The sequence below is a fragment of the Vulpes lagopus genome, chromosome 5 (assembly GCF_018345385.1).
Source record: "Vulpes lagopus strain Blue_001 chromosome 5, ASM1834538v1, whole genome shotgun sequence".
Classification (NCBI taxonomy): Eukaryota; Metazoa; Chordata; class Mammalia; order Carnivora; family Canidae; genus Vulpes; species Vulpes lagopus.
Genome location: NC_054828.1, coordinates 60520804 through 60545793, shown reverse-complemented (window position 1 = coordinate 60545793; position 24990 = coordinate 60520804). Strand labels below are relative to the sequence as shown.

At 38.1% G+C, this 24990-nt stretch overlaps 1 protein-coding gene across 5 annotated transcripts in view; it reads right to left on the bottom strand.

Moving 5' to 3' along the window:
* GRIP1 (glutamate receptor interacting protein 1) overlaps positions 1-24990 on the bottom strand; it is a 655025-nt gene that overhangs the window by 200833 nt on the left and 429202 nt on the right. The gene's annotated exons all lie outside the window — the stretch shown is intronic.

The following is a 24990-nucleotide window of genomic DNA, read 5'->3' as shown; positions in this document are numbered from 1 at the left end:
CCAAAGGAAAAAAATGCTTGTAAACCACTGCAGTGGTGGTCCTATTCCTCTTTTTTTTTTTTTTTTTTAATGAATTATCCATCTAATAAGCTTTAGTTCTCAACTGTTTTTATAAGAATGATGTTTAATCAAAGCTAATGATATCAGAATACTTGAATCATCACATGAATTAATTGAGCAATATGAATGCTTCATCACATTCTCTTTTTATTTCTTTCAATATTAATTAGAATAATTTCCCAAAGAAAGTGGAAGTCCCAGGGATGACTTGGATATCCAACGTTTTTCTGCTCACAGTGGGCATATTCTCAAGTCTGACAGGCCACAGAGAGACTGGTTTTGGTTAGAGATCAGTTCCTAAGATTTGCCCAAATCTGGGATATTTACATGTATTTGATTTTAACACACTATAACCCAAGGCCAGTAGAAAAAATGGACTGCGATATTAACAGAAATTCACAGAAAAGGAAATAGTAAAGGTAAAAAAAGTTGTTCAAACTTACTCATAAGAAATGCAAATTAAAGCCATATGAAATACCCTTTTTTTCACTTCCCAGATTAGCAAAATCCTCCAAGGTGGATAACATACATATTGGTGAGGCTGTGGGGAAACAGAAACTGTCACACATGGTAGGTGGAAATATGATCCAGTATAACATTGGAAGAGGTCATTTTGACATTATTTATCAATATTATAAATGCATATACCCTCTGACCCAGATTTCTACTAATGTGATTTATTTAACAGATATACTTATGTATGTATAAAATAATATATGTAAAAGGATATTCATTATAGTAACTTCATAATAGCAAAATACTGGAAACAACTTACTTGTTCACAAATGAGGGACTAGTTAAATAAATTAGAATGTACCCATACAGAAAACTATTGTCCAGCTATAAATAATGATAAACCACTTCTTATGCCAATATGGAAAGGTCCCCAAGATATAGTTTTTCAGTAAAAAAAGCAACATACAGAACAGTGTGCACAGAAAGCAATGTTTTGTTTTATAAAGGAAAGTTATGAATATGAATTCATATTTGCTTATATTTGCATAAAGAACATCTGGAGAAATTCTAAGAAACGAATAAGCATGATTTTCATTTTGTGTATGTTGTGGTGGGACCGGGTTGGCTGGGGGTTATGGAAGAGAGTGAATTTTTTCACTATATGCCTTTTTATATGTTTTTTTTGTGTGTGTGTTTCAAGCCATCTGGTTATACCAGAAACTACCTATTTACCGATTAAAAAAAAACAACAAAGTATAATTGATTAAAATGTTACAATTTCTGGTCTCCCAAAAATACATTCCGAATATATCACTGAATACACTTAAATTTTTCTCTGGCAGCTTTCTTTGTCAACGAAGAGTCTTCTAAATACCAGAAGATAAACATTAAAGACATTTCAGGAGTGCACGTGCATAATGAAACACTTCTAAAGATCCACTAATGCTTAGTGAATTAAGTTTCTTGAGAATTAGGATTGATTAAATGTCATATTTGTAAAACAATCAGGCACTAAAGCTTCTTGGATGGAGACCAACTGAAAAAAGGCAAGCACCACTATCATCTGGAATAAAAGACAAAAACACGACAGTTCAGTGGCTATCACATGTCATCTTGGCGAAATAAATTAAAAACCTTATTTTTTTATAGGTCTCTAACTCTGGGAAGTTAAAACTCCTATAGCTCTAGTACTCTCAAAAAATCATGTTCAGGCCCCTATGAACCAATAATCTTTGAAATATTCACATCTGAGAATAAAGGGCATTTCTTCTGAGTTGTTGTTGTTGCAGTTATTTGAGGTCTTGCCTGGATAATTAAAACACGGCAAGAACCCAAGGTACCCATATCAAGACAGAAGACAAAATAACATAGACTAATATGCACATATTAAATTCAAAGGAAATACTGTGAATAGAGAAACAGTTCAGGAGCCACAGGGCGGGATGTACTATATGTAAGGGTCATATTTCTCTTTTAAAAAGCAACCAAAAAATTACATAAAGCATGCTTAAAAGGACTCATCACAGTCACAATTCACAATTTTCAAATGACACATGGAGAAGTACGTAGTGGATCACAGGATTGAATGGGCCAATGTGAAGTAGGGAAAAATAGACCTAAGGAGAAGAAGCCACCATGGGTGGTTTCCTTGGTCTGCCTGAATCAAGAGTACACATCAGGGATCTTTTGCTTTCTTCTTGGTGGCACCTTTGACAAAAATAGCAGCTCACGGTGTTTGTACGCAAGACGCCCTTCAAAAAGAACAGAGCAAGAAGCTTCTAGCATTTGCTATGTATTGGCTCATGGGAAGAAGAGCAATAAATGAACACTGAAGGGGAAATCGATAGTGACAATAAAATGGCCAAAACATCAGACTTTTTCCATTTTTGCCTGCTTTGTCCTAGAAAATCAGAAGAAGATTAAAAACAGCAACAACAACAAAGAGTTGAGGGTAATTACCAAGCAATAGCCTTCTCAAAAAGCAATAGCCTTAAAAAGCAGGTGACTAATTTTATTCTCCAGTGAAAGAGCAAACATCTGAGGAGAAATCTATAGGTACAGAAGAGAGAAAAGCAGGAGATTAAAAAGTACTACTATATGGTTTTGATTGTTGAAGGAGGAGTAAAAGTCATTCATTGCTTGGGGTGGACATAGCTGCCTCTTACAGAACCTCTAATAGAAACGACTCTTAGTTAGAAAGCACTTTACAGATTTTGTGCCATTTTACAGCCATTCTTCCATTTGATGAGCCAGTATTATCCTCCCTGTAGGGGAGAGAGGAGAGAGAGAGAGAGAGAGAGAGAGCGCAAAGCTCAAAGGCTTTAAGCTAACCTGCACAAATTTGCCCACGTAAGTAAGAAAGTAGAGGAACAGATTCAAACTCAGTTCACAACTCCTCAAATCCTGAGCTCTGTGCTCCACAGATCCTCAAGGACACGTGCAACTAATGGTGCCCCAGTAGCCTTTGCAAAAATGAGGCATTCCGTTCCCCTCCAGAGGAACCAGCCAGGGATCGGCTGTATTTTGACAAGTCTGTGCCAATGGTGTGCTGGGGGAGCTCTCAAAAATGGGTTCAGCGTTAGTTACAAAGACACATTGATTCATCGTCACCATCCAGGATCCTCCATTCCCTGCCCCCCTAAAGGCCAATACAATTTTGAGCCAAGAGTTGAGCAAGGAATTGATTTTCCTTTGAATTCAAATTCCTGAGGAGGCTGCTCTGGAAAGCCGGGGAAGCTTCGCTCTCACCTTCTGGACATTCTACTTCAATATCAGACAGATGTTAACAATTAGAGATGTTCAAAGAACAATAAACAATTAAGGAGCCAGCCTGATTGATCTCACACTCCAGGTAAGTGCTCTCGGAGGATACTGTGCCTTTCGTGAGAGCAAGAACAGCAATAAGACTTTCACGCTGCTGCGGATGAGTGCTTTTAAAAAATTTTGGTCTTCTCCTGACCTCCCCGTCCCCCCTCCCCTCCTGCCACCCCCCACCCAAAGCCCCTTTGACTCTTCAGCTGGGGAAGGTGGAGAAACGGGCTGCTGCCTCATCAGAAATTAAGAGTTGGGTGGTAGACGTTCTTTTGAAGTTTGGAAGCTGGAGCATGAGGTTATTCACTCAGAACATCTCTAATTGGCTCAGATTTACACACTCCCAAAGTCCCAAAGGCAGCAAGTAGATACTGAGTGAAATAAAAAATTCAAAGAGATTATTGTATTTAGAAAAGTTTTATCTTTGGGAAAATGTTTTATGAATTGCAAGGCATGGTAGTTCCATTAATATTTTTTGATACTGTGGTAAAATATAGACAACATAAAGTTTACCCCCTTCCTCATTTTTAAGCGTACAGCTTAGTGGCCTTAAGTACATTTATAATGTGGTACAGCTAACAGCCACCATTCACCTCCACAATGCTTTGCATCTTGCAAAACTGAAAGCATAACACCCTTTAAGCAATACCTTCCTATTGCACCTTCCCCTCAGCCCTTGGTGACCTCTACTCTACTCTCTCTCCAAAACTTTGCCTTTTCTGGGACATCAGAGAAGTGGAATCACACAATATTTGTCCCTTTACGTCTGGCTCGTTTCACCTAGTGTAAGGTCTTCAAGGTTCACCTGTGTTTTTGTATATTATCATAGTTCCATTCCTTTTTGTGGCTGGATAATACCTCCTTGTATGGATAGACCACATTTGGTTTATCCATGCATCCGCTGATGGGCATTTGGGCTGTGGCCACCTTTTGGTTATTGTAATAACGCTGCTATGAACGGTGGTATGCAAGTATCGGTTCAAGTCCCTGTTTTCAATTCTTTTGGGTATATTCCTAAGAGTGAAATGGCTGGATCATATAGTAATTCTACGTTTACCTTTTTAAGGAACTCAAACCATTTTCCACAGTGACTGCACTGTTCTATAATCCCACTAATAATGCAAAAAAATTCCATTTCCTCCATATCCTTGCCAATATTTGATATTTATAATTTCCATTGTTTTTCGTTTTGTTTGAATTTTTTTAGATTAAAAGAGATTTATTTTTTATTTTATTTTTTTATCATACTTACATTTTACTTAATAAGAATTCAACCATATGCACCAAGACCCTCCTCCAAAATAGCCATAGTGAAATTAGTGACATAAGTTAGTGAAAAGTTAGTGAAATTAGAAATACTGTAAAATCATATTTTACATATATGTATAACATTCTGTTTATACATTTATGTATATGAACACATAATAGCATGTGTTATCAGAGTTTTACACAAAGCTACATAACTGCATCTGATGAGCAAATGCAGAGATTTATTTTTTAATTTAAATTTTTTGGTATATTTTTTTAATTGGAGTTCGATTTGCCAACATATAGCATAACATATATGTTTTGTTTGAATTTTTAAAAAACACTTTTAAATTTTTATTTATTTATTTATGAGAGAGAGAGAGAGATTGAGAGAGCATGAGCAGGGGGGAGAGGGAGAAGCAGGCTTCCTACCGAGTTGGGAGCCTGACATAGGGCTTGATCCCAGGACCCTGGGTTCATGACCTGAGCTGAAGGCAGATGCTTAACTGAGCCACGCAGCTGCTCTTGGTTTTGATTTTGGATAATAACCATCCTAATGGGCATTAGGGGGGTATTTCTTTGCAGTTTTAATTTTATTTCCTTGATGATTAGCAATGTTGAGTATCATTTCTTGCACTTAAAGGCCATATTTATATTTTATTTGGAGAAATGTCTATTCAAGTACTTTGCCCATTTTTTTCCACCATATCATTATTTTTAATGTCCAATGTTTATAATATGAGGGCCGGGGCTTTATCCTCAACTCAAGTTTATAAATTTTCAATTGGCTTGTGAGGCCAATAGGGATACTTCTTGTCTAATTTGGTTTCTGGGAATACTTCATTCAGGTCCTCAATGGTCATCTGATCAAATGGAATTATGTTCTTCATCTTCCCCAGCTCTTTTTCATATTCTTCAATCCTGGCCTTTGAGAGGGACAAAAACTCAGCACAGCTTTTCACATCTTTTTCCTCAGCATCCACCTGGACAGTGTATTTATCCTCTGGCACAGGAAACTTCAGGGCATTAAACTTCTTCTCAAAGTCATCTACCAAGCCAGCCTTTGCCACATGGGCCTTGTAGTAAGCCCAGTCGATAGCAGGTGGTTTCTCAGGAAGAGTAGCCAACCTGGAGGTAAGCATCTCATTCCAGGATTTCAGGGAGTTGGCAATGGCCTTCTGGTTTCGGGGTATGATCTCCCCAAAAGCTACCCAGTCAATGGTTTTTAGAGCAAGTTTTTGCCCAGCCATCTTGAGATCTTCGTGACGACCAGACAGACCCTAGGCCGGGAGCCCAAGTCTTTCCTGTGTCGTCTCTGCTGCCAGGAGGACCTGGAGCTGGACTCGGACAAGGTGCGCCCTGCCCTCGGGCGCGCCCCCCCCCTTTGCCCATTTTTTAATTGGGTTGGTTTTTATTGTTTTTGTTGCTCTTGAGTTGTAGGAGTTCCTTCTGTATTTTGGAATATATTAATCCCTTATCAGATATATGATTTGCAAATATTTTCTCCCATTCTCTAGGTTGTCTTATCACTCTGTTGACAGTGTCCTTTGACACAAAAGTTGTTTTTTTTTTTTAAGATTTTATTTATTTATTCATGAGAGACATAGAGAGAGAGGTGGAGACACAGGCAGAGGGAGAAGCAGGCTCCATGCAGGGAGCCTGATGTGGGACTTGATCCCGGGTCTGCAGGATCACACCCTGGGCCAAAAGCAGGGGCTAAACTGCTGAGCCACCCAGGGATCCCCCACAAATTTTTTAATTTTGTTGGATTCTCATTTTTATGTTTTTCTTATGACTGTGTTTTTGATGTCATACCCAAGAAATCAGTGTAGTAATTCCATTTGTTGCGTCTCTGATACCATTTTCGGCACCATTCTTGGATTACTTTACAAGCCACCTACAATAAATTTATTTATTCCCAAATAAACTCTAAAGAAATATGATGTGATAGGCTAAGGAGCAAAAGATGCTGGGTGACTTCAAATTGGCTCCCAATTATCCTTAAGGTTCAAACTGTATGGCTTTGGTTTCCCTTCATGGTCTGACCCCTGCCTACTTCTTTAGCCTCCTCTCACCCTTATCATCTAACTTCAGTAATCTTGAATTCCTCGTGCTCTGGAATATTCTATATATGTTCTCTTACCTGCCTAACTTTTTTAAAAAGATCATTTATTTATTCATTCATGAGGGACACACACACAGAGGCAGACACAGGCAGAGAGAGAAGCATGGAGAGAAGCTCCATGCAGGGAGCACGATGCTGGACTCAATCCCAGGATCATGACCTGAGCTGAAGGCAGATGCTCAACCACTGAGCCACCCAGGTGCCCCTTACCTGCCTAACTTATACTCATCCTTCAAGTTAATCCAATCAGCACTTCTCCCAGGAAGTATCCCATGATCTGTCCCCATTTCCAGCCAGCTTCTATCCAGCCAGGGGGTTGATGTGCTAGCTTTGAGATCCTATGGCATTCCATATGGTGCCTATCACAGGATTTACTATATAGAATTATTATTTATTTAGCTCCAATCCCCTCTAGATCAGAAGTTCCATGAGGTAGTACCCACACTGATAACTTATTCTTACCACTATATTCTAAGTATCTAGAGTAATCCTGGTAAATAGTAGATGCTCAGTAAATATCTGATGAATGAATGAATAAACCAGACCAACAGCTTTTCCAACCTAGTGTTCTGTTTTTAGCAGTAAAGAAATCTGTTCGCAAGAAGGTGTAAAATTTAAAGATATACCCAAATATCCCTATTTTTTCAAGAATTTCCTCTCTGTGAAGTTTATCTAATAAATCTTTAAGTGCTTTTAAAAACATTAATTCATTTCATCTTCATAACAGCCTGATGAGGTAGGTTTTATCTGCCGTTTCCAGGGAATTAAATAAGAGCAAAGAGATGTTTAGTAACTTGCCTATGGTCACATAACTACTAACTGGGCTTGTGTCCATTCAGAGTTAGTTACCCTGTACCATCTCTTGGTTAAGTTCCAACTAAATGTGAAACAATATATGCTGGAACATTTCAGACTTACAAGGATGGCCAAGTTCATGATATTTGTGGTATTGTAAACTTGGCTCACATCCTCCTCAGATTTATGGTCCGATTTACTCTGCAGGAACCCCAACTTTCCTGACCGGTACTAACTTATACCTGTCAACTCTTCACTCTTTTAACCTCCTCTCTCAGAACCTGAGCTCACTTCCTCATTCCTTCTGGAGGCTCAGCTGCTGGAAGCATTGTAAGTAGAGGTGGACCGTATTATTTTCAGGATTAAAAACAAAATTTCTTAGTTTCTGGTACTTCTTTGTTTTCAATTTTATCAAAGTATTCAAACAACTAGGTACAATGACCCTTACATTCTTTTTTTAGTCTCAGCTCTGATAGCATGTCAGCTTACCACTTTAAGGTAAACTATTGAACTATTTTATTTTGAATTTATTATCTTTTGGTTGCTTCAGTAAAACTAATCTTCTGCCACATTATTATTATTATTACACAGCAAGGTATCTATTTTTTTTTCTAATTTTTTTTCAATTTTTATTTATTTATGATAGTCACAGAGAGAGAGAGAGAGAGAGAGAGAGAGAGAGAGGCAGAGACATAGGCAGAGGGAGAAGCAGGCTCCATGCACCGGGAGCCCGCTGTGGGATTCGATCCCGGGTCTCCAGGATCGCGCCCTGGGCCAAAGGCAGGCGCCAAACCCCTGCGCCACCCAGGGATCCCAGGTATCTCTTTAAAGAGAGTTCCTCCATCCCCTACTTTCTTCCTCATTCATTCATCTGTCCAACTACTGATTTAGCACTTTCAAGGTGCCAGGCACTGTGTTAGATGATGGAAATATAACTTTTACCCTGAAGAAGCCAGTGTTTTTCCCATTAAAAAGGTTTGTCCAATATCATGCAAATCAAATAATTCTACGATTTTGGAAGAAAATAAGTGATTACAATGGCTCCTCTTTTTCCGTATTCATATTTTCCTCTCAAAAGGCTAGAATGCAGTTGCATAGAGGTCAGTACTGTTATCTTGTTTTGAATAATTAAACAAAACATCTCATTTCAGAAAGTACAAAAATATATACCAAGATGATTTACAACTCTAAGTATATAATAGATAGCTATAGTTAAGAGTTAATCTCCTTAAAGAGAGAAAAAAATTAGAGGTAAAAACATTTTAAGGCAAGATGGATATATTAGAAATTTATCATTGGGTAGACTGCAAAACATCTCTTGCATCTGAGTAATAAATATAATTTATTGATTCTCTCTGAATACTAGAGAAATAAAGCATGTAAAATAATCATTTATGCTAAGGACATACAGTAAAGAATCAAAATTATTCTCTGCAGCAAGCACTAGGCTGATGGTTAATAGCACATACATTCATTTTTATACCTCTTGCCCTTTTTAATATATCTCTAAGGAAAGACAGTGGTTATTATTTGGTTTTCCCCATGTGAAATTTCTCATATAGTGCAGTAAATCTTTAAAAGTTACGTGAGAAGTACATTTTTCTTTCAGGACTCTCATTCATAGTTAAGAATGCTTGGGGGTATATTTCATTTACCATGGACAACATTTCCAATTTAACTTGTTCCAGAGAATGTAACATTTGCAGCTAATTTCCAACATAACATTCAGAAATAGCTCAAAGTGAAAACCCATTATTGGTTTTTGCCATGTTTAAAAGCCAAATGCAAATGAAAACCAAGGCAAGACTATATTTTACTTTTCGATCATATATTTCAGTTGCTTTTCCAGAAAACTGGGTTTGGTCTAAATGGTAAGCTTGTAATGTCATTCTTTAACACACAAGTCAGGAGGGTCTCAAGAAGGAAGGGACCTATTGTTAACATCTGTCATGACCTTATATTTAGGAATCTGCCATTTGAAGACAGAACTTCAAACGACCAGATAGGTGACGATCTCCTCTAAATCACATGTATTATATTAGCTCCATTTTTTGTTAACTACTATAGTTCAGATCCTGGAGTTTCTATTTCTAGAAGCTTCTCATTGTGAATAACTTTCATTATGTTTTACCCAAACTGAACTGACCCTGTTGTGGCTCACGCATCCTACTTGCAAATGGACAGATTTTCACATATGGACTTTCCCACATGAACTGAAGACCAGTAGGTCTTATGACATTCTTTCTGAGCATTTATGATGTTAAAAATCACTACACTAATTTTCAAAGAGGCTTATAATAAAATATTGACAAATTTAGATTGAAATACATTCATTTGAACTATTATATAAAGAAACCATACTTGGTATTAGTGATTTTTAAAAAGCGATTACCCTCTGACAATATGCATAAAATGGAGAAATTCAAAGTGATGGAATTAACCTTGGAGTCTGAGGCAATATATAGCTTTATAACTGTTAGAGTGTAATGGAAAGTGTTACTGAGGTGGAAAAATCTTGCAAACATATATTTTAGATGGAGCTTCTATAAGAGAATAATTTTAAGATAGCCTATCAAATTTGAGGACTTGGGGACTATACAGATAAAAGTTTGCTAAAGATATAAATAGCATAAAGAGTATACAAAGAAATTTGCAAGTGTCCCCCATATAGGATTCAACAAATATTTATTTCATGCCTGCTAAAAATTTCAGATACGGAGTTCTGAGAGGGAGGAAGGAAGTACCATGGGGTAGGGAATGCCTCTCTGTGAAGGTAACGTGTGCTGAGATTCAAATGAAGACAAGGAGCCAGCCCCACCTCTGCAGAGGAGGGCTCCAGGCAAAGGCAAGAGCAAACACATCAGTCTCAAGTGTCCATTAAAAGTATATTTATTTTTAAAACCAAATGCTAAAAGAATCAAACAAAAGTTCAGTGACAAATTAATGTATCCCCAGAGACCATATATATATTGTGTACTGATAAAATATATGTATCCATATGTACACACACACACATATATAGACATATATGTATACCAAATACATGTATGCAAATAAAGAAAATTGAAAGCAAATTTCTCAAATGTTTTAAATATGAGCCAGCAGAAGTAAGAGTGGCTGATTAACCCATATCCTGAAAACATTTCGCTGACATTTGTCCTAATATATCTTGCCTTGTCCTTAGTTCTCTTAGCCTCTTCTTTCTACCAGCGCCTCATGCTCCGTTCCCCTCTCCTGAGAGCTGGGGAAGCTGAGAAAGCCTACTGTCTCGATGATAAAGAGGTAATAGTCAGGGTCACAAACCCACGTTTCACAGGTCTGGAAATGAGCACAGAATCCTGATGAGATGGGGCACTGCTTTCTTCTATGGAGGGGACTCTGCAGGTGGCAAAAAAGAAAGGGCACTGAGCCGGGACACCCAGGGACTTGGCATGGATGCTATTTTGCCAGGATTCATGCTCTTGTGCTCTCTGACCATCTCTGCCTGGTCCAAGCAATTCATTTGCATGGACATTAAGCTCCAAATGTCATTGCACACTGTGCCTTCCCATTTTCTAACCACAGGTGCTTACAGATCAGGCTCTTGCTCAACCTGCCACTGGCTGCTAAGCCATTATCTGTCCCACAGAGCATCGGGACAGCTGTACTCTTTCCTGTGATAAAGGATACTTAGATGTTCTTTGTCATCACTCGGGGACAGCTCAACAACTGACACTGTATTACTTTTGGTCTTCATTAGATGGTTTCTTTGTGGCAGAGATCAGCGTCTTCTTTTAGGATGTTATATTTCTGTACAGGGAAGAAGACTGCAACCGAGAAATCTAACCACAATCACCAAGTCTCTCAAATCTGTTATCTTGGACTAACAGACTCCTAACTGGTTTTCCTGACTCTTCTTCAATTGTCAGACCTCTAAATGTAAAACCAAATGAAAATGTCACTTCACTTGCTTATTCATTCATTGTTCAAGAAATAGCCACCATATCTACCGAATATCATGTGTCAAGCGCATGTCCTACCAGTTTCAAAGTGACAGTGTCAGGATTCGTAGTAGTCAGAGAAGGATGAGTCGGTTAGGATACTACAGGGAACAAGGGATGTTTTTGTCTAATTAGCAGCCATTTCTCCCTTTATGAGAACCTCCTGATGCACAGATAGACAGAGATATACATATGGATACATCTATCTATCATCTCTCTCTCTCTCTCTCTCTCTCTCTCTCATCTATCATCTATCTCTCCACATTTAGATCTACTTGTGCCCCAAAGCTCTAAGGCCAATCATAGAAACACCGACAAATCGGGACCCCCCTGGGTGGCTCAGTGGTTGAGTGTCTGCCTTCAGCTCAGAGCATGATCCTGGGGTCCTAAGATTGAGTCCTACATCAGGCTCCCCGCAGGGAGTCTGCCTCTCCCTCTGCTCATGTCTCTACCTCTCTTTGTATCTCTCATGAATAAATAAAATCTTAAAAAAAACAACCACAAAATGAGCACTGAGAAGGAAGCAACCAGTTCCACCTGGAGCAGCTGGGGAAATGCAGTCACCTGGCACCTATTTTTCACTATTTCTTCAAATGTCACCTCTTCAGGGAAGACTTTCTCTCCTTCTCCCCAGAAGGATTACTTGCTTCATTTTACTTCGTTTTGAACAGATTATGAGGTCGCAGACACCAGAGAGCATTGCCTCGGTCATATTTATACCTCCTAGTCCTTAGCATGCTGTTAGACTGCATGTTAGACTGTTAGACTGGATATAGACCATGCCCTCAACAAAAACTCCTCGAGTATCTCTATGTCCCCAGCCCTAAGTGAAGGAGTGGAAGGCTGGCCCTGCACTTGAGGAATTCACCAGCATAACTAACATGTACAGAGTACTGGCCTTCAGAAAGAAACCTAAAATAACTTGTTCTATTTCTCATTTCCCCCTCCTCTCCATGTCCTTTGCTGTCTCCATACTCTAGTTAACTCCCCATCAGAACTTAATACCAATGTTACCGTGTCACTTCTCAGAGAGCCTTATCAGCTACCTTGTTACATGGTCTTAAAATATTTTGTATTTCTCCTTTACATAAAGGAGTTCTTCTTACCCGGGGGGTGATTTTGCTCCCCTTTCCCCCCCTTTTTTTAATTTTTTTAAATTTTTTTAAATTATTTATTTATGTAGTCATACAGAGAGAGAGAGAGAGAGAGAGAGAGGCAGAGACATAGGCAGAGGGAGAAGCAGGCTCCATGCACCGGGAGCCTGACGTGGGATTCGATCCCGGTCTCCAGGATCGAGCCCTGGGCCAAAGGCAGGCGCCAAACCGCTGCGCCACCCAGGGATCCCATCCCCCCCTTTTTTAAAGATTTTATTTATTTATTCATGAGAGACACAGATAGAGAGAAAGGCAGAGACCCAGGCAGAGGGAGAAGCAGGCTCCATGCAGGGAGCCCAACGTGGGACTCGATCCCAGCACTCCAGGGTCACTCCCTGGGCCAAAGGCAGGTGCCAAACCGCTGAGCCACCCAGGGATCCCCTTGCTCCCTTTCCTGAGGACATCTGATGACAGCTAGAGACAGTTTTGATTGGCACTACCAGGAGGGGTGTTGCTCTTGACAGATAAAGGATAGGGATCCTGCTACACATATCACAAAATACAGGACAGCTCCTCACAACAAAGAGTTATCTGGCCCCAAATGTCAGGAGCTTGAGAAACAAGCTTACATAAATCACCACAGTTGAGAACTATTGCTCTACCTTTGTCATTAGGTGATTACTGCATTTCCCCCCACTAAACTCTAGATTCCGAAAAGGTAGAAACAAAGTCTGCTTTGCATCATTATATTCCCAAAGACTCTCAAGTAGTAGGGAGAATCTTCATTCGTTTGTTGAACATCATCGTCTTTAAAGAAGTGTTAAATCTATTCTCTGAAACAGAATATAGCATTCAAGTAATTTATCCTTTATTGCAAGTATGTATTTTAGCATGCAAAATTAAATTCTCTCTACCCATTTACCATTTCCTAGAAACAAGAGTTGTTGGTTGCATGGCTGTATTTTGGCTTAATCGGGGAGGCTCCATTCCAAAATGAAAATATCCCATATGAAAATGTTTGTTTTAAACTATTAGGAAAATCTTGGAAGGTTGTCAAGACGTATAAAATGTATGGCTCTGGCTGCAGTAATGCTTCATACTCTGCAGCACATAGAATGGACAAGCCTCAGTGACACAATGGCAGGAAGCCTAACATGCAACATGACCAGCAAGTCACTGACTTAGCAGAGTGGCATCATAAAAATATCCCTGAAATAAGTGATAATATAGATTCCTATACTTCATAACTGCCACCTAGTAATAATAAACTTGGATTCTACTGAGCTGTGTCTTCAATGACTGGTAGGTAGATCACTAAACCCTCTAATTATAATCTTGAGTCATAATATTTGCTTTAAAGCTGCAACTCAGGTGAACATTCAAATGTGATTTTTATATATAAGTCAATTTCTGGAAGTCAATTTCTACAATGTAAAAGCATTTGGAAAAGGACTAGGTTAATTATTAAACTGACTCTAAAACAATATACTAAAGTACACTACTTTATAAAAATAAAAAGCAACTAGTTTATAAAGGACACCATCCTTAAAAGTATGTTAAATTGCACACTGGACATATTTCTATCCAGGGATATTTACCTTCTCCATGAGGCAGTGAATTATTTAAATATACACAGAACCTTCATTTGAAAGCACGCTAAACCATTCATCTTTTATATTTCCCTGTTGACATTCTGTATGGAAAGAACATTTCAAGATCCTAGTTTCAAATAATACAAGCTTCATTTTGACTTTAAAAAAGGGATTTTTTTACCCCTGAAAAATCTCAAGGCTCTGGTGGTCACTCTAACACAGGTCATGGCCTTGGGGCTTTCAGGCACCTTTTCTGCTTTTGTGTTTGGCAACTACACTGTATAAGGCCCTTTTTTTTTTGGTCTGAAGAAGATGTAAAAAAAAAAAAATTCCAGAATTCTTATCTTCAAATACCAGCTCAGAGCCTCCCTGGATTTGTTTTCTTCTTCTTTCTGCCCTCAAGGTGCTTAAACTCTTGTGATGCAGAAAAATGTGGACTTTAGAGCTCAATTTGTGCAAAAAAGACATTTTTGAGTGAAAGAATGTATCTCATTTGACAAGTGAGAAAAGTAAAGTTTAGAGAAATTAGTTGAAAACATCTTAAAATAGAGGATGCCTTCCTGCATCTTTTCAGGCTATATGTTCAAGATTTAATTGTTCTATCATTGGACTACAAAGCCCATGAGGGCAGGGAGCAGAGACTTTTAGGACGGGTCAGTAACATTTTATGAATCACACAGCATGTCTGCTTCTGCATCTCATCACACTTTTAGTGCAGTAAAAGATGTTTTCCAATAGATTAAAGTCACTATTGAAGGAGAAATGTCTATCCTTAGGATTTTATTGGGATTGCCATCTAGAGAAAAAAAGGCCAGAAAACATTCCAGCTAAACCAAATTTCCATATATGTTGGCTTCGTTTATTATGATAATTGGGAATAGCAGATAAGGAAAGCAAAATTTTCTATTACTGTAGTGATAGTAAGATAATTGGAAAAACTCTATGTCCTTGGTCATGGGCTTGATAGGAAAATCACTGGAGGTGGGGCTATTTTTTATTCATTTTTTGTTCCCCACACAGTATCTTGTACATCCTAGGGCTTAATAAGTATTTGTTCATTGGCTTTGTTTACTGTTTGGATAAAAGGAATATTAAATGTGCTATTCCAATAGAACATGAAAACTTACAAGAAAAAAAAAACCACTACTTATCCTCAACCTTTTTTTTTTGCAATGCTAAAGACCTATGTAGTGCAACACTGTTTTTGTTGTAATTTTTTTTTTTTTTTTTGCATTTAGTAAAGCATTAGGAAGAAGATTTTACTTTTTCTCTTAATATAATGCCATCCACTGTGGTCATCTGACTTTCCATGTAACAAAGGGAAAAGGGCGAATGATACTATCCTTGTCACAATTATGGGAGATGGTTGACAAATTAGAGAATGGTAGTCCCAGCATGTGATTCGGTGATACAGAAGACTGTCACAAAGAGCCTTAAGGTCACAGAACTACATCAAAAATGGAATGAACATGTATTAACACTGACTATGTGCCAAGGGCTGGTCCCAAAAGGCAGACAGACAAACACACATGTAGTTATTTCCAGAATCCTAGAAACCCATACTTGAATCCAAGGTTTAAAACCATTGTTTAATATAAATGTACAAATCGCTGCTCTGAAGCATTATATATTGATCAAGTGTAACACTTGGAGTTTACGGGAAGCCTATAATCCTTGTGAATTGGTATCAATTCCATTTAACAAATAAGAAAAGGTAAAGCTCAGGGAGGGCAAGTGACTTGCTCAAGGGATGGTAAAGGGTAGGATAAGAAATCTATCTCTCTAGCAGATATAAGAATGTCTCTATTTTTTTTTTTAAAGTAAGCTCTAGGCCCAACATGGGGCTTGAAGTCATGACTCCAAGATCAAGAGTCGCATGCTCTACCAACTGAACCAGCTGGGCGCCCAACAATGTCTGTAATTTTTAAGATGACTCTATATAAGTGAAGACTCCATTTCAAATGTCAAGAATCAAAAAGGAGAAAGTGGAAAAAGAGGGAACTGGGTGTTTTATAACTTTTGAATACCTAAAGATGACCACAGCTTTCAGCGAGGACATTAAATTACCACTATCCCCAAATTACAGAGTATTCATTACCTGAAGTTAAATAACGTGCCCAAGGTTTCTTAGCTATAAGTGACCCAGAACTAGAATCTGAATGAGGGAAGTTGTGTTCTGGAGGCCGTGCTATTGGCCACTGTGCTTGTGATGTCTGGTCACACCCTAAGCAGCTCTGGCTTTATCCATCTTTATTGGCAAAGTCCTAAGCTGAAGGTGCCCATGGCAGTGAAATAACATATTGTAAGCACACTTGAGAGTATGATCTTGAAGGAACTCTGAACCTTCAAGTTCAAGAGAGTCAGAGTCTAGGGCAAGCCTCAGATAAATGGGAAGATTCATGTGCATGAGGTTCACATGCTTTCAAAGAGACATGAAACGGTTTATGTGTCCCTTCAAAAATGTTCCATCTTTGCATTTTCCTTTTGCGTTGTGTTATATTTCATTAGGCAACAAAAGCTTCATTTCTTCCGTTCCTGGTAATAAGAAGTGATTAATCACAATCACCTGTCACACTTAATTTAGCATTCATTCCATGAAAAGATTTTCCACCAGCGCCAAAGTGAAATTTACATTTTAACGTCCACAGATAAAAAAGTACAGCGGGACGTGTTACGGTTTCTTTTCACTAGGAAAACCATTTTCGAGAATTTAGACTGTTAAATAATCATTTCTTTTATGAGACTAGCTCCAAAGATACATATAAATTTTGAAATCTATAGTATTACTTAGCAATTTTAGTGCTTTACTTTTTGCAGCCGATCCTGGAAGCCTTGCTCTTAGAGCCTCCTCTGCAGAGTCGTCTTAATTATGGGGAAATCCCTTTACAAATGGCTCTGCACTTACAGTGCTTCAGCTGGAATCTCATATTGGTTTTATTGGAAATGATGAAAAATTACTCTGCCTGGGACATAGAGTTAAGAATCAGGATTGGAAATGAACTACATTCTTTAGCTTTAGAAAAATTTGAACTTGTCATATTTCTTTCTAAACAGTTTTCCCCAAGGAGGTTTAATAAAGCAGAAACCTTTTAGAATTCCAGAATCCTAGGGAATTTTTCCAGGTGAAAGGATTATCTGATTCCATCCGTGCATTTAATTGACAAAGAAGTTTCACTCAATTTACAGTGAAAAGAGCCAGGACCAGAAGCCCTGTATAGAGGCTGCCATGGTACCCTTTTTCCTGTGCTTTTCACAGCTCACACAGGTGGGAGGGTTCTTTAATCTCAATGACAACAATTTCTTTCAGGCTTTCTTAGTAGCACTTACGACAGCCTGGCACGTATTATATATTCTTTTGACTATTGCCTTTCTGCCCCAAAGAATATAGGCTCCATGAAGGCACAGAATTTGTGGCCTCTTAAGGGTATCATATAGTAGGACTTAATAAATACCTATAAATGAGGTTTCACATTTAACAGTAAACATTTCCCTGTCGCTTACATTTTATTTCCTAAAATATCCATGTTCGCTTTAACTACAATTTTAAAAGTTAAATCTCTAAGTAAGTTAAGAAGTCATAAAAGGAGAAAGTAATAAATTCTGCTACATTGACATTAGGGGCTTCCAATTCAACAAAAGTCCACCCTAAAGAAACTGTATATAAGTGTCTCTGTATGAAGAGAAGAAAATTGCCACACACATAAGCAGCACAAGATTAGTATCCACAAATAAGTCCTAAAAACCAAAAAGGAAAATAAATCCCAATTACTCATTAGATTAAAAAAATCATAAAAGATACGCATGCCTGTTTTAAAGAAAAGCAAACACAAATGGCTACTAATGGCCAATAATGACCAATAAAATAGATCAATTATTCAACCTCTTTAGTAATCAGGGAAATAAAAATTAAAAACCACAGTGTTATATACTCAAAATAACTGAATGCAGGGACTCAAACAGTACACCGATATTTGTACGCTTATTTGTAAATCCATGTTCAATGTATTATTCACAATAGCCCAAAGGTGGCAGCCACCCAAGTATCCATCAACAAACGAGCGGATAAACAAAATGTGTTTTGTTTACAAGTGGAATACTTATAGGGGAATGTTATCCAAACTTTAAAAGGAAGGAAGTTATGACAGATGCTATAACATGGATAAAACTTAAAGGCATTTATGTTAGGTGAAATAAGCTAGGCATGAAAAGACAAATACTGTATGGTTTCCCTTCCATGAGTTCCAAAGAGTGGTTACATTCACAGAGACAGAAAGCAGAATGGTGGTTGCCAGGGGCTGGCAGGAAGTAAGGATGAAGAGGCAATGTTTAATGGGTATGAAGTTTCATTTTGGGGAGATGAAATCTGGGAATGGATTACGGTGATGGGTTATACAAGGATAAGAACATACTTAGTATCGATGAGCCGTACACTTAAAATGGCTAAAATGGTAAATTTTATGTTATATATGGTTTCCCACAATAGAAAAAGTAACCACAATGAGATATTTATATCCACTAATTGACAAAACACAAAATAAAACAACACCCCCAAACTTCTGACAATAACAAGTATTCACCATTACTATGAACTGAATTGTGTCCCCACAAGATTCATATATTGAAGCTCTAACCACCCTCCCCCCTAACCCCCAACCACCATGTGATTTGTATGGGAGACAAGTTAAAGTTAAATGAGGTTGTAAGGGTAGAGTCCTGATCCAATCAAACTTACAAAAAGGAAGAGATGCCCAGAGAGCTTGCTTCCTCCCTCTCCATTATTAAGGACTAGCCCATTACAAGCCAGGAAAAGAGCACTCTCCAGAAGCCCAACCCTGAGCATGGACTTTACAGTCTCCGGAACAGTGAGACAATACATTTCTGTTGTTTAGGTCACCCAGAATGGCGTGGAAGCCCAAGCAGGACTAAGCAATAGTGGAGAAATGGGAGCTCACATGCTGCTGACAGGAGTGTGTGTGAGGACAGTCTGGGCTGGTCTAGCCAGCCTGAAGAAGTGCACGCTCAGAACCCAGCAACTCTTCTGCATGGTGTGCACTCCAGAGAAACTCTAGCACACATGCAACAGAAGACTAAGTACATGGAAGTTAACTGAGACAGCTTTTGCATTAGCAAAATCTGCAAACCACCAAAATATACATTGAGAAGAGAATAGAAACTACAAAGAAAAACAGCTGAATAAATAAACTGAAAAACACAGGATGGTATTACCTCTGGGGAGATAAAGAACAATGACATCCTTGAGGGGAGCTTAGGGGCTTCACTTGGTCATGAATATTCTATATTGATGAGTGGTAGGCATGTGGATGTCTTACTATTCCTTAAAACATGTATATCCCTTCTGCATACTCTTTATTTTACATATATAGAATATTTATTAACAATTAAATAAATGAGGAGCACTCTGGTGGCTCAGTAGGTTAAGCATTTGACTTCAGCTCAGGTCATGATCTCAGGGTCCTGGGATCAAGCCCTGGGTTGAGCTCCCTGCTGAGTGGGGAATATGCTTATCCCTTTTCCTGCTTGTGATCTCTCTTTCTCTCTCACAAATAAATACATAAAATCTTTCAAAAAAACATTTAAATAAATGGGATTAATGGCAATATATAATACCAAAGGTATATAGCTTAACTACCTTTGATCCACGTTGGTCCAAAAATTTTGGTAGTAATTTTATATCTCTTCCCTTGCTAGGTTCTTACGCTTTTTTTCCCCCTTAATTTACAAAAGATGATAAAGAGTTAAAGAAAGTAATTGTGCTCAATTTAAAGATCTCAGCTTTTCATTTTATCCATTAAAAAACTGAGCATCCTGGGACCCAATTTTCCATTAAGACCACAGAATCCTCTACTGATCTCACAGCCCTGCTGGTCTTGCTTAGGCTCATTAGACAACTTCCCGGCACAAGTGTCTATCATATGATAATGCAAGAGAGAGAGAAATGGAAGATCATAAATAAATAGAGTATAAAACTTCAAGTTTCAGGGCATAACTGGGACAGATAACAAAGCAAGCAAAATTCTGATTTAACAAATTACTTGAACTGCTAGAAGAGTTGGCTGCATAAATCACAATTTTACCAGAAGCGCAGCACAATCTAATGGACTGTGAACAGCACATACAGTCTCCTGTATGTTGTCAATCAAGATTCCACATCATATATGTAAAGTCCAAGGGCCACTTAGAGATATGCCATAGGCTAAAGCCACCAATCGTCAAAAGCAACTTTCCCCCTTCCAGGTGAGATCCAGGTGAGATTCCAGGTGTCATTGTCCCTATGAAAGCATCTGGTGTTTTGCTTTTGTTTTTGTTATGGCTGGAGGTAGGAGTGAAGTGTTAGAAGAATGAGAAGAATAAGTGCAAAAAATTAAAAAAAAAGCATGTTGACACCACTAAGAAATGCTATATTTTACATTTTATCTCACCAAGGTAGATAGATGAATCTGGGGGCACTGACAATGTGACATAGAACTGTTTTAGGTGTGTATTCACATTTACCATTTTATTTAATCCTCAATATATCATCCTTGATAGGAATTTCTTTTCCCATTTTATAAATGAAGAGAGAGACAGAGAGAGAAAGAGATTAAAGAATTTTCCCAGGGTTACAGTGCGGGTAAGTGAGAGTGTTGGAATGCAGACCTAGTTCTAACTCAAAGTATGGTACTTTGGCCACTATATTATTTCTTTATGACTTTCTTAAAAATAGTTTTTCAAAATGACAGCAAATAGGTGAAGAGGATTAAGAGGTACAAACTTTCAGTTATAAATAAGCCACAGGATGAAATGCACACCGTAGGGAATATAGTCAATAGTGTTGTAATAGCTTTGTATGTGTCTGAGATGGCAACTAGACTCACCTTGTAGAGCACTGTGTAAAATATAGAATTGTTAGATCATCATGTACCTGAAACTAATATAACATTGTAAGTCACCTATAATAAAAAATAACTAGCAAAAAAATGACAGTAAATATAAGTCAAGAACTAATCAGCCAGACGCTTCTCTTCTCCCTCCTATTTAAAGGCTTGTCCTATGTTTTTGGCTATATTCCTGCTCATTAATTAGTTACTAAGAGGAACCATGGATATAAAATATGGAACCAAGTTTGTCAGTTTTGACCCTTCTTTAAAATTCAGATTATTGTGTTTAAGATGAGGCTTAAGATTTTTTTTTTCTTTTTTCTTTTTTGTCTCAGCTTGATATCCCACAGTTTTATTTATGGCACACGTAAAGTGAGTGTGGTACTGTGTTGGCCCAGAGTGGGGACTTTGGAACGAGCGTGCCTGGGTATAAATCCAGAGGTGAAAGCTCCAGCTCTGTGCCCTTGGGCATCTTACATAACCTCTCTGTGTCTTAGTATTGTCGTAAAAGGAGGATAATATCCACAGTATGGTTTTGAGAATTAAATAATGTAATGCCTATAAAGTATTTAATAGTTCCTGATAGATAACAAGAGCTTAATAAATATTGGCAGTACTATTAGCAGCAAATATGCATACACATGTATGTATGCATCACAAATACTAATAAACGTTAAGTGTTACTATTATGCTATATTAATAGCACAGCATATTACTATTTTTTTAAAGATTTTATTTATTTATTCATAAGAGACAGAGAGAGAGAGGGGCAGAGACATAGGCAGAGGGAGAAGCAGACTCCATGCAGGGAGCCTGTGGGACTCGATCCCAGAAACCCCAGGATCACACCCTGAGCCAAAGGCAGATACTCAACCACTGAGCCACCCAGGCGTCCCAGCATATTACTATTAAGTATACTCAGGTGCCATGGGTGGGGATAGGAGCCCAGAGGCAAAGGCATCTTGGCAGAAAAAGATTAGGAAGATCTTCTGGCAGAGGCCTGAGTTTAAGGTAGGTTTTGAAGGGTAAGCAGGATGTAGGAAGAAAGTATGTGTGCTAGGGAGGGAGGGTTTTGCAGGATAAGGAAATGGTGCCAGTGAAATCAGCTAGCACGAAATATACAATGTTCAGACAGATTGGTAGGGTAGGCCATCAGTGTCAAGGGACCGATCACAGTGTAGCAACAGGAGTGGAGATCACACGGAGGGGGACCCACAGGGATTGGACAGTACGTGGGGAATGACTCTTCTAGGCAGCTCAGTTGGGAAGACATTCTTTGTTCCAGGAGTTAGAAAGAGCCATAGAAAAGACTGATAAATAATTCAGCATAAAATATCGATGGGAACTGTGATCAAACTCTTATTTCATTTACAAAGTTTGCATTTTCTAGTATGAAAAGATTTCAAAGGCAAAAGTTGTAGAAAACATCTGCATCAAATGCCCTCGTTGCTATGTTTCTATTAAATACTGCCACACGTGAGAATGAGTGAAACCTATTTTCTCGAGACACATATAAGGAGCTGGATGAATTTAGTCCAAGCACAGTTATTCTACTAGAATGAAAACTGAAGTTGAGACAAACTTGAAGGAAATAGGATTAAAATGATACTCTTCTTTCTATCCAACTTGGCTACTGGTAACATCTTGAATGCATGATGAGCCTTTCCACATGTCCATGCCTCTCTCTAGAATGCTTTCCTTTTTCTTCCTTTTGGTCTGCTATCTTCTAACTTGGCCTTCAAAATTTAATTGAAGGGTCATTTTCTCTGGGAGCCTTCTCAAATCCTCCAACCTGCTTTAAGTATCCATCCTTTTGCTCCCAGATCTCATGCCATAGTCTCATCTTAGCAATTATACTATATCACACTGTACTACAATCACTGGTGTTACATTTATTTGCAAACTATGAAGTCATTGAAGGTAGGGAACCATGGTTATTCAGTACAGAGACTGTGCATGATTCTATACTCCTAATTATAAACATGTTACTTAGCACATACCTGGCACTAGAAAATTGCATGTTGTTCACTAATTACAACACCAGACAGGCATAGACTGAAAATGAAAAAGAAATTTGTCCCCCTTAGAATAACAAGATGACTTAAAAAACAGATTTCTTATTTCTCTACCTGAAAAACTACAAATAGAAAACATGGCGAAATGCCCCCAAAGGCACACAAGGTAGGATAGAAGTCTCAGATAATGTCTCTCAAAGTTGCTTTGGGCAGTGGTATAAATATGAATTCTTTCTTTCTCGGGTCCATTGAAACTCTACTTTGGTTTCCAGATCAGTCCACCTCCAAATCAATAGTTATGATTTTTCATTATTGTAAAAGAAGAACAACTCTCTCAACCACAAAATAGGCTGTTACAGCATTGCTGGATCATTTTCTCCACATATGAGCATAAAAACGAAAAGAGGAGTATTCAAGGGATTAATGTTTCAAGTAAAAGCCATACAGGGTTTTGCCATAATCTTTCAAGAGAATCTCCTCTCTGGTTCTCCCAAAGCACATTTTCCATGCCAAGAAAAATCACTTGTATTTCAAGGCAAAACAGACAAAATAGTGTCCTGGAAAGAGTTTGTGAACCCCAGTGGGGGGAAAAGCTCCTTACAGAACAAGAACTGAAGAACATTATAGTGAGCTAGTGAAAAAAAATCCAATGTAGAGTATCAATAACTTTCTTTAAAGGAACCTTCAAATTTTAGTGCAATACCTAAGATATCCCAGAGGGGGCCAAGAATAAGAACAAATCATTAACAAGTAGCAGTTATACAGTCTCTTCTCTGGATTCAAGGAGAAAAACAGACACAGAGACTTTCTGCACTGAACCTTAAAAAAAGGGTGAAAATCCTCATCAGAAAAACCAGCAATATTACTGACTCAGTTACAATATATTTTGCATTTCAATTGCTCGGATAATATAGACGCTTGAACCACACTTTCACACTCAATCCCCAGTATCATGCTTGCCCATTGACCAGACGATGTCAAATATTCTATAATACGACTTAGGTTAAAGAATCATAGTTTTCTCTTGTGTAGGACTATGTCACGTTTGCACGAATTCTCATGTCACTTTATGTTTTTTCACTTATGAAACAATAACAAGCTGTTGGATGTACTCTAACCTTGCCCAGTTAATAGGGCAAATGTTGTTCTCATAACAATGCAAAATCCATGACAATACAGGCCACTTTACTTTTGTAATGTATAGCTTCCCCTTTTTAGTGAAGGAATAGGCATCCTTACTATTAGTATCGATATTATTATTCCTACTCATACAGATAAGAGAAGTTACTATCAGAGGAGGTTATATCCCCAAGGGCTTCATGGTCAATTAGTCACAAATGCAGATTTTTATCCAGTTTTGTTTTCATGGTGGTATTTTTTTTTTCCAGCTTCTACAAATAAGACTTTTTGAATGAGAAACACTGGCATTGAACAATTTTTTTTCTGTAATCTACATAGCGTAGAATTTTAAAATCATAGAGTTCATAAATTTCAGTCTACTGATCTTATTGAGAAAGAAAGTAAAGCCCAGGGAGAGTAAGTGACTTTTCTCTTATCTTAACTCATTAGCAGAATGGGAACCAGACCTCAAGTCACCTCCCTCCATTACAATGCTGATTGTGCTACAGAGAGAACCTGAGGACCCAAGAGCCAAGACAATTTACAGAGCATTCCACATACATTTAGTTCCCACAATAACCCTATGAGGTGTTCCTACTGTTATTCTCATTTTGGAGAATTTAAGTGCCTTTGGATCACTTTTAGTCACATAGTCCAAGGCTTTATAGCCAAGGCCAGAGCTTTTCCACTCTGAAATCAAGGCTGGGGGGTGTTTTCTGTAATTAATCTCAATTCAAAGGGATGCATTGCTAAAAAAGTTTTTGGAACTTAAAATTATATAAGAGATTATATATTATATATTATATATATATAAGAG